This window comes from Liolophura sinensis, chromosome 1 (genome assembly GCF_032854445.1).
Source record: "Liolophura sinensis isolate JHLJ2023 chromosome 1, CUHK_Ljap_v2, whole genome shotgun sequence".
NCBI classification, from domain to species: domain Eukaryota; kingdom Metazoa; phylum Mollusca; class Polyplacophora; order Chitonida; family Chitonidae; genus Liolophura; species Liolophura sinensis.
Window position 1 is genome coordinate 30,804,846 of NC_088295.1, and position 9,377 is coordinate 30,814,222.

At 42.0% G+C, this 9,377-nt stretch overlaps 1 long non-coding RNA gene across 1 annotated transcript; it reads right to left on the minus strand.

The window, feature by feature from the left end:
* Positions 1-7,669: 7,669 nt before the first annotated feature.
* LOC135469026 (uncharacterized) lies at positions 7,670-9,377 on the minus strand. The gene is made up of 3 exons (XR_010444276.1): positions 9,277-9,377; positions 8,368-8,646; positions 7,670-7,879 (listed from the first exon to the last, which is right to left on the minus strand). It is a non-coding gene; the product is annotated as an uncharacterized LOC135469026 (long non-coding RNA).

Consider the following 9,377-nt stretch of genomic DNA (forward strand, 5'->3'; position numbering starts at 1 on the left):
CGATATCGCATATATACAGGCGAAAGTTCATAACTTAAATAATTTTGAGTGTAAGACTACGTGGTACGTGTCAATACAGGACCGTGGAATTCAAAGTAGTCATAATATAAACAAATCAACAAAAAATCCTCCGAGATCGCAAAACCCAGGGCAGAGACGCCTAGTTCGTTAGCTCTGAATGGACAGGTACTAGACCACCTAGCTCACGAATAACATAAGTGACGTCAAGGTGATAAGGCAGCCAATCAGAAGCGAAAGTTTGACCGTAGGTATAATCCCGCTACCCTTGACAAACCCCGTGTTACAGGCGTCGCCGGTACAGCATTTAGAACACGTGATCTGACTGCCTGTCGTCTGACACTTCCGATCATGATAGTCCGAGGTACATTCTGTACTCTCACACCTCCTCATAAATGTGGCCAGGCCGTTAGTTGTTTTGTGTCGGATCTGAAAAAGATAAAATAAATAAATATACATACATATAAGCGTCGTCACAACGCCCGCCATAGCCATATGCACAAAACCCCAACTACTGTCAAAGGGATGCTCGATCCTCTGTATATCTGTCTGATGTATCAGTCATGGAGAATTATTAAAAAATTTCTGAATCTGGATCAAGGGACATTTCCAGATCAGGTGGGAGGAAACCGAGCAGAACCGGATAAAACCTATGGCAATCTGCAGCTTGCTGGTAGACTTGTACAACATTTCATCCAAATCCACAACTGTTCTCATAAAGTCTCATACGCACATATAAATCCCGGCAAAATACAACTTCCTTTGCGGAAGTGATGAGTAAAAGTTAAAAAGCACGAGCTTGAAAGACATTTCAACGATCATATTTTCCAAGAGAGTCCAAGTCAAAGAGAGGCAATGTACCTCAAAAGGGTTATATGAGGGAGTAAATAGTATCGATCTTTAACTACGCGCCCTACAAATATGTCTTTCATTTTTAGGCATGTTAGGATTGGAATTGATCCTGTTCATAAGGTCTATGCATATGTCAGCTATACAGTGTATGCATATACACGGCAACTGAGCAACAAAAGGGTTATTTGAGCGCGTAAATAATGTCAACCTTCAACTACGCACCCTTGAAATATGTCTTCCACTGGTAGGCATGTTACCAATGGAACGGACTGCTTCATAGACTCACCTAACAACCGTCATGTAGGTCTTTCGCCATTCTAACAACGAAGTATCCGATTGCACAAACACTTGGTTTAGTTGATCATGGCCGTTCACACAAATGCAGGAGACACACGTACTGTATGGTCAATCGAGATTCGTGCCAAGATTTACAAATCAGCAGTCTTGGCACAGGGCTTCCTCGCTTGGCACTCATACAGCATGTGTTTATTTATTTATTTAGTTATTTGATGCCGTACTCATGAATATTTTACTTACATGACGGCGGCCACATTATGATGAGGGGACACCGGGCAGAGTTGGGGTGAACAGCATGGGGTGGTCGACCATTTTTGTGCGTTGACTGTTGTTTAACGCCATGTTCCAGATTTTTTCGTTTATACAAGGATGGTGAGTTAAATAGGCGGAGAAAACCGGAGTGCCCGGACCACCGACTTTTATCTAGTTACTGACGAACTTTCCCACGTATGACGTACAGATGTGCCACACCATGTTTTGTATTTTCAACCGAGCTGCACAAAATGAGTGAGCGGAAATCTGTCTTCGACATTGTTTTTCAGTGAGACAGCACATTAAATATGTCGGCATTGTACAGACAACATTGTTATATGACCGATACAACGATGAAAGACAGTTAAACTCCGATTAATTTGCATAGTTTAAACAATTTATTTATTTATTTGACTGGTGTTTTACGCCGTACAAAAGAATATTTCACTTATACGACGGCGGCTAGCATTATGGTGGGTGGAAACCGGGCAGATCCTGGGGGAAACTCACGACCATCCGCAGGTGGATGACAGACCTTCCCACGTACGGCCAGAGAGGAAGCCAACATAAGCTGGACTTGAACTCACAGCGACCGCCTTGTAGTTTAAATAATGACAAATAACTGATTAAATATCACACATTACATATGAGTAACAACCAAGCACAAAGTTAATGTATGTGGGCAATTTGATGAAACTCCAAACCCCTTCATTAACTGATAACAGCCGAACTTCCACAGATTCACTCACCCAACACGCTTCACCTATGTCACACAGATCAACAACGTCCCCTGATTCTCTGTCTTTTCCGCAGTCATCGGGGTTACCGGTACAGGAGTAGCACTCAACAGGAGCCTATTGAGGAGAAAGGACAAGGTAACATTCAGATGCCTATTGAGGGGAAGAGACATGGAAACATACAGAAGCCTGGTGATGGGAAGGGACAAGGGAACATACAGAGGCCTACTGAGGGGAAGAGACAAGGAAACATACAGAGGCCTATTGATGGGAAGAGACAAGGGAACATACAGAGTCCTATTTATGGGAAGAGACAAGGCAACATACAGAGGCCTATTGATGGGAAGAGACAAGGGAACATACAGATGCCTATTGATGAGAAGAGACAAGGGAATATAAAGAGGCCTATTAACGGGAACCGACTGGGAAACATACAGTCATGAAAACTATGCCCCATATACAGATTGGTATCACAAAGTAGATCTCGGAGTAAAGCCCATTCGTGTATTACTCGCGTACGTGGGAATGTCGGCCAGGAACCTGCGAATGGGTTTCCTTCGGGCTCTGCCTGGTTTCGCACCATCATAAGGTTGGCCGCACCGTCATATAAGTGAAATATCCTTGACATATCCTTGAAAAACAATGAAATAAATAAATAAATAAATAATACATCCACTGGTAAACCGTGAAATGTCCTTCACGTAAGTCGATAATCGCAAAAGCATGCATTTTCAAAACAAACTAAACCTCCAATTCTTAAAGGAAGAAGTCAGAAATAAATATATAAATAGTAAATAAATAATTTTGAATAAACAGCAACAGGTTTCTGTAATTCGACATGAAATTCGCCAACTTTACAAAAATTGTACAGGCCCATCTGTCTTCATGAACGATTTACTCGCGTATTGGCTTTTGCAACGGAAAAAAACTAGCTCACCTCTGTTTCGATGCATCCACAGTGGCATGGGGAAATAAAAGAGAGAAAAGAAAACAGAAGAATAAATGCATTGTTATGGTGTATTTATTGCTTCTTCTGTGTCAGTAAACTTTTAATTTCTGGTCATAATGGTGAGGTACTTGGAATGGGGAGATTTGATAATTGGGGAGATTATGAAATAGAATGAACATAGCGTGGTATAAATAGTACATCGGGTTTAATGTTGTTCTTAAACGGTTAACATTTTGGTTGTATACAGCTACAACAGTGCTTGCACGTACTGGTCATAATGAGGCGCTGATCTTTTCCTGGTTACGCCCATATGAAGGAATATGAAGAAATGGGGGTATTAATCTAAAGAAAGTAATTTTTCACCTATTGGACATACAGTTATGTACACTGCCAATGCTAGAAGACACCTAACGGATCAGATCGACACTTCTACTGGATAACTCAATGACCTCCAGAATAATGGCTTAGCTGTATCAAATTGCAAATTGAGGTCCGTGCTGTATCTTGGTTACCAATACCAGTCATCGGTGGGCAAGTCTGAGTAAACAAACAGTTTTGTAATACATGCGTTCTTTGAGGCTGACGGCACGAAGAAAACGCATGAAAACAGATGGAAAGAATTAGTTTATTGATCCTGGGCTTGAATGTCGAAGTGTTCGGCTGCTATAGAATACATGAGCCTATATTTATCCCGTTGACTTCAAAAACTACAGGAGAAAGGGTTTTAACAAACTCTAACCTCCCCCCACCAATCACAGTTTTCTACCAGGAAGGTATAAAGGATTTTGCTTAAATCAGTATTAGGAAGGAGAGTCAATGCCACATCTTTAAAGCAATCTTATGTTTTGTGTGTGTTTGTTCACCTTTAACCTGGTCAGGTAATCGGTGGACCAAAAAGAAATGAAATTAATTAAGTGTTTACAAATTCCAATGCCGGTTTTGAACTCGCACCTTTGTGTGGCCTAGTGATTAATACGCAAACCTCTGTAACTACTAGATGACGGCTCGCTCCAATCTAATTCATTAATCAAAATGATGGTCCTGGTATCGAACGAACTCTTCGCCATATTTAAAGCACAAAAATATGCTCAAGCTAAGTGGCAGGGCAGTAGCGGAATATTCCAACAGCGTTATTTATTCTGTGCCAGTCATATTGACGTATGGCGCAATACATTGCAATCGAGACGTGGTTACTTTTCACAGGGACTGTGCAATATCTGTGCTCGGTTTGTAATTTGAGGCAAAAGCATATTCCAGACTGAACCGGTCAGGTAACAGACGACACATGGATGTTCTTCGCGAAAAAGATTTCAGAATCACATAGCTGTATTGAATTCTGAACCGACAGAACTCAGCTACCGAACATAGGTCCCATGAAATAAACCAGTCCAGCAAAGTTTTCGTTTATCTCGCAGTGTTCCTACCTGTCCTACTGACAGCGTGATTTTAGATATCACTATCTATATTTTAAAAGTTGACCAGACATCGTCAGTATTTTAAACATGTCATTATCTTGCACTGTTCCCCAGTCGTTGATGTTTGGAAAACACCTGGCTGTTAACGGGGTAATATTGGTTTAATGCCATTTATTTCATCGTACTGGGGACGATTATACAAAAGTGTATTCTCTAATACACGTCTAATTATATACTCACAATGTTAACAAAATCCAGCAAACTATACATTTGTACAGAGATCAAATGAAACAGCAGCACATAAGTTTATATTTACTGTTACACAATTGTTTTTGGGGCCAAGTTAAAAACTGAAGACTGGGCTAAAGAATAAATATGGTATCAAGTCTTAAGACAGTTTTGAACAAGGGGTGCAGATTTGTAATTACGTGTTGGAAGAGCCATAGGCCTTAAAATTATGACTGGGGAAAAAACGTATGCTTACGGAATACATATCCATCTGGCTTGAGTGACAGAACCCCCAAGTGCTTTGACATCACACGAAGAGTATAAAGGGCTCCTGGGGTAACGTCGATGACTAGGCTTTGGTTCAAGGTCTCAGAGACTGTGTAGTTCAGCAGACCATCCTCCCCCTCTAGCTCGATCACAAACTCACTGATGTTCCCACCCCCATGTTCCCAGTTAACGGATACCTTACCGTGATTCTGACTAGACACCTGAACTGACATGGGCTGAGAAGGGCCTGTAGGGAAAGATATAAAGGAATTCCAACAATTCGTCATCACCACGAATCTAGATTCGCCGACGTAAGCCAGTGACCTTTGAAGTTAGTGACGAACTTCCCCACATAGCGCATGGATATGTACATGGATATGTACAACATTGCACAAATGGCCACACGAGAGTAGTAGACCGCTTAATGTCACCAAGACACCCCAAGTAGGGAGAGCAAGGGAATTATCATCACTACCTCTGGATAAATAATGCATTATGCAATATCTGCAAACATACATGTTATATGGTTCCATCAACCCATAGAGAATCGATCACCATCAGAAGCCACGGGCTCCTTCAGACCCCATGGAGGTCATCATGAACGCCATCATGGACGCCATAATTACATGACAAGAATGCAATAATGTAAAACTTACCCAGCACAACCAGTTAGTGCAAAGCATTTATACAAGAAAATCGCCATAATAATAAATTGACGGCCAAAAGAAACTTGACGACTCCGTGAGTTAAATTTAACGAGCCTTTTCAGCAAATTAATACGTGAAAAATACGATTGAAAAATCACGTGACCCATGGGTGGCCGCAACTGCACATGTAATAAGTGTATAAAAATGTTACACACAGTGTGCTGGACTTGCACACTGACTAAAAACCACCAAAGTAATGCCTCGATTGACTCCAGAGCAACGCTAGAGGGTCCTGGGACACCACTGGTCATCATCTCCGGGAACCTAACAGCTCAACGTTACGTGGATGAAATTCTACTTGCTGTTGTCCTGCCATTCCTTCAACAGCAGCCACGTGGTGTCGTGTACCAGCATGACAACACCAGACACCATACAACTCGAGTTGTGCAGAACGACATCAACGTCTTGTCGTGACCTGCACGTGCCCCAGATATGTCCCCCGTAGAACATATTATGGGTCGTCGAGTAAGACAATGGCCACACAAAGCAGCCAACCGACAGGAACTGGCGTTTGCTCTCCAAGATGAATGGCAACAAATCCCACGTCATCTCATTGAAGCAAGGGATGGCCACACGCGACCTTGAATGGTTTTGATATTGACTGATTTAAAAAAATAATCAACTTTTTGTATACTCTGCCCATTGTTAACCAAGATGGAATGGCTATTTTTCTACCCCTGCTCTGATTGTTCACTTGTAAAATGATTTGAGGGCTCCTTTGTCCGTTCTTACTCAAGACTTTCAATATCTAAAATCATTGGTCTTTTCAATATATTAAACTTCAGTCATCCTGTTTTTGGCTTTGTCAAAATAAATTGATTTGAACTCTTTGTAAAGTTTCTTTTGGCCGTTAGTTTATGTTGTGGTAGAATGCTCAAATAATAACACAAAACTCACGAGCTAAGAAGGTTATGACACCCCGACTTTGTTGAGAGATCATTCTTAATGGCCTCTACCCATACAGAGTAGTTAACTCCGGGACTGACAGAAAAGTCCCACCGTGTGGGATCCCTCCCAGTCCTCCGTGGTAAAGTTCTTTGTCTCTGTTCCCAGAGTGCTCTCAATCGTTACTTCGACTCTGTCCACCTTACCACCGCCGTGTTTCCAGCTGACCGACATGGTTGAGTAGGTAGGGCTGGAGGTTGTGACGGAGAGTGGGAGCGGAAGGGTCTGCGGACGAAGTTCGGTTAAATTCATTGTTGTTTTACGCTGTAGAATATTTAATTTATATGTATACAACGGTGGCAAGAATTATGGATGGAGGAACGCAGGCATAGCCTGGAGGAAGCACTCGACAATCCGAAAGTTGCTGAGGGACCTTCCTACGTGCGACCAAAGAAGAGAAAGCAGTGTGGGTTGGACTTGAACTCACAGTGACCGCATTGATGAGAGGATTTTAGGTCATTGTGCTGAGCTAGCACGATAACACCTCGGCCAACAAGTTAAATTGTTAGCGAGTGATTCTATTTAAGTGATGTAATCAATTTATTTTTTGATTGTTGCCTTTATTGTTCACATATTGGTAGCTGTTAATTTTGTGGGTGGAGGGAAATGGATTGCCCGGGGATAACCACATACCTTAAGCAACTTACTGACGAACTTTCCCACACGTAACGTATCGATAAGCGCACCATAATGGGGAAAGATAAATGGTCTTCAACGAAAGGTAGACTGTGCAAATGGCCACACAAGAGACGTCCACCTCTCGTCACCAAAGGTCCCAAAAGCAGTGAGCACGGGGTAAATTTAAGTGGTTTAAAGAGACAATTATAAACAACTGTTCGTGGTAGTGACATTGCATTTTCCGTTTTACAATAGTAGCTCATCCTTGACAGCAGGTTTGACAGCAGACCTGGGGTTAAGTTTTGCGAAAGAATGACTGGGATATACCGGAAGTAAACTTGACAACATTGGAGGAATCGGACGGGACGTCAGCTGTTTCGGCTTTTACCCATATGGAGTATGTTTCACCCGGAGAGGTGGTTAGTGCCGTGGAAAATGGTGCTGTTTGGTCATTTGGCACTGTCACTGTAGAATCTTCTGCCCCAAAGTTCGAGAAAACGATGAATTTATCGGCACCGCCTTCGCCTGGTTGCCAACCGACGAGAGCTTGCCCAGGCCTTCTGGTTACACTTACTGAGATCGGTACCGATGGCTCTGCAATTAAGGTTGGAATCATTCAAGGCCTTGATTATGTTATGGATAAATCTACTGTGCTTTCAATTGACATCTTAATTTTAAACTACACGCCTTTGGCAGTTGCAGTTATCCATTAAAGTGTCAGAACATTTTATTTACTTATTTTAAACAGACCATGAATAATGATTGCCTTCTACTCGTCTTTTTTGCCTACAACTTGAACTATAATTTCCAATAAAAACAGTCATACTTTGTGCCCGCCTGGACGGGGAGGCATTTAACACAACGAGCTCTTTACAAAACATTACGACGCAGGGGTTACAGAGGGTTGGTGATAGCGCATGGTGCTGGGAGTAGACGGGAGGGAGGGGATTGCTTATTTTTTTAAACCATTTCTGTATTGTAATGTTAGTGATCTGATATCATATTAAATTTTCTGAATTTCAGTGTGTGCTCTAAATTTTGCCATCACACGAAGGCAAGTGGCGGCAATCAAAAAAACATACTGGTAACAACTGTGACGATCTTCGACTTAGCAGACGGATTCTGACCATCCCGAGACAGAACCCAGATCCTGTACTCGTAGCCGGGCTCGGTGTCAATATGTACGCTCTGTCGTTGACTCAAGTCCGTTTCCGGGGTGTGGGAGATGTTGTTAGTTTGACCACTGTACTGGTACACAACTAAGAAGTCCGTTACGTTACCTCCAGCATGGGACCATTCAACGGTGATTTTACCAGACGCAGAGTCAACACTTCCAGATACAGAGGTTGGTGTAGATGGTCCTGTTAAAATAAATGTTCACATCTGATCAAAAGTCTCCAATGTTATCATTCAGTATTGATTGAAATTTATTTTGTTTGATTGGTGTTTTACGCCGTACTCAAGAATACTTCATTTGTATGACGGCGGTCAGCATTATGGTGGGAGGAAACCGGGCAGATCCCGGTGGAAACCGACGACCATCCGTCGATTGCTGGAAGACCTCCTCAGGTACGGTACTGGTTTAACAGAAACAATAGAGAATGAAATAAGTCAATGTTATCCTTAAGTAATACATGCATGTAGGTTAACGACGCCTTCCCAGAAGGTGATTGCAGTAACTGTAGAAACACTGACTTGCAAAAAAATTTAAGAATAATAATAATAAAAAAAACTCACGTCGTTGTGAGGTCTTGCATGGCTGGGTGAATAGTTAAATATTGTTTTCTTTGTCGTTTACATCTCACATACTCCACGTGCACTGACAAGTATATTTAGACTGAGGGATATTTGCTTACGACACATTAGCATATTCAAATATTCATCAACCTCCATGTACCAATCAGTGTACTTACAGTGTCCGTGTGCAGTCTACAGCTCCGCATCTTGATACAAATTTAAGAACTCGACTAATCTACACGTCATAAACTTACTGCTTTCTTCCTCGTCCAGCTGGGGGGTCGTCTGGGTAGTCTTTAATGGTTCTGAAAAAACAAAACCAATTGTTAATACACACAGACATAATTGAACAATG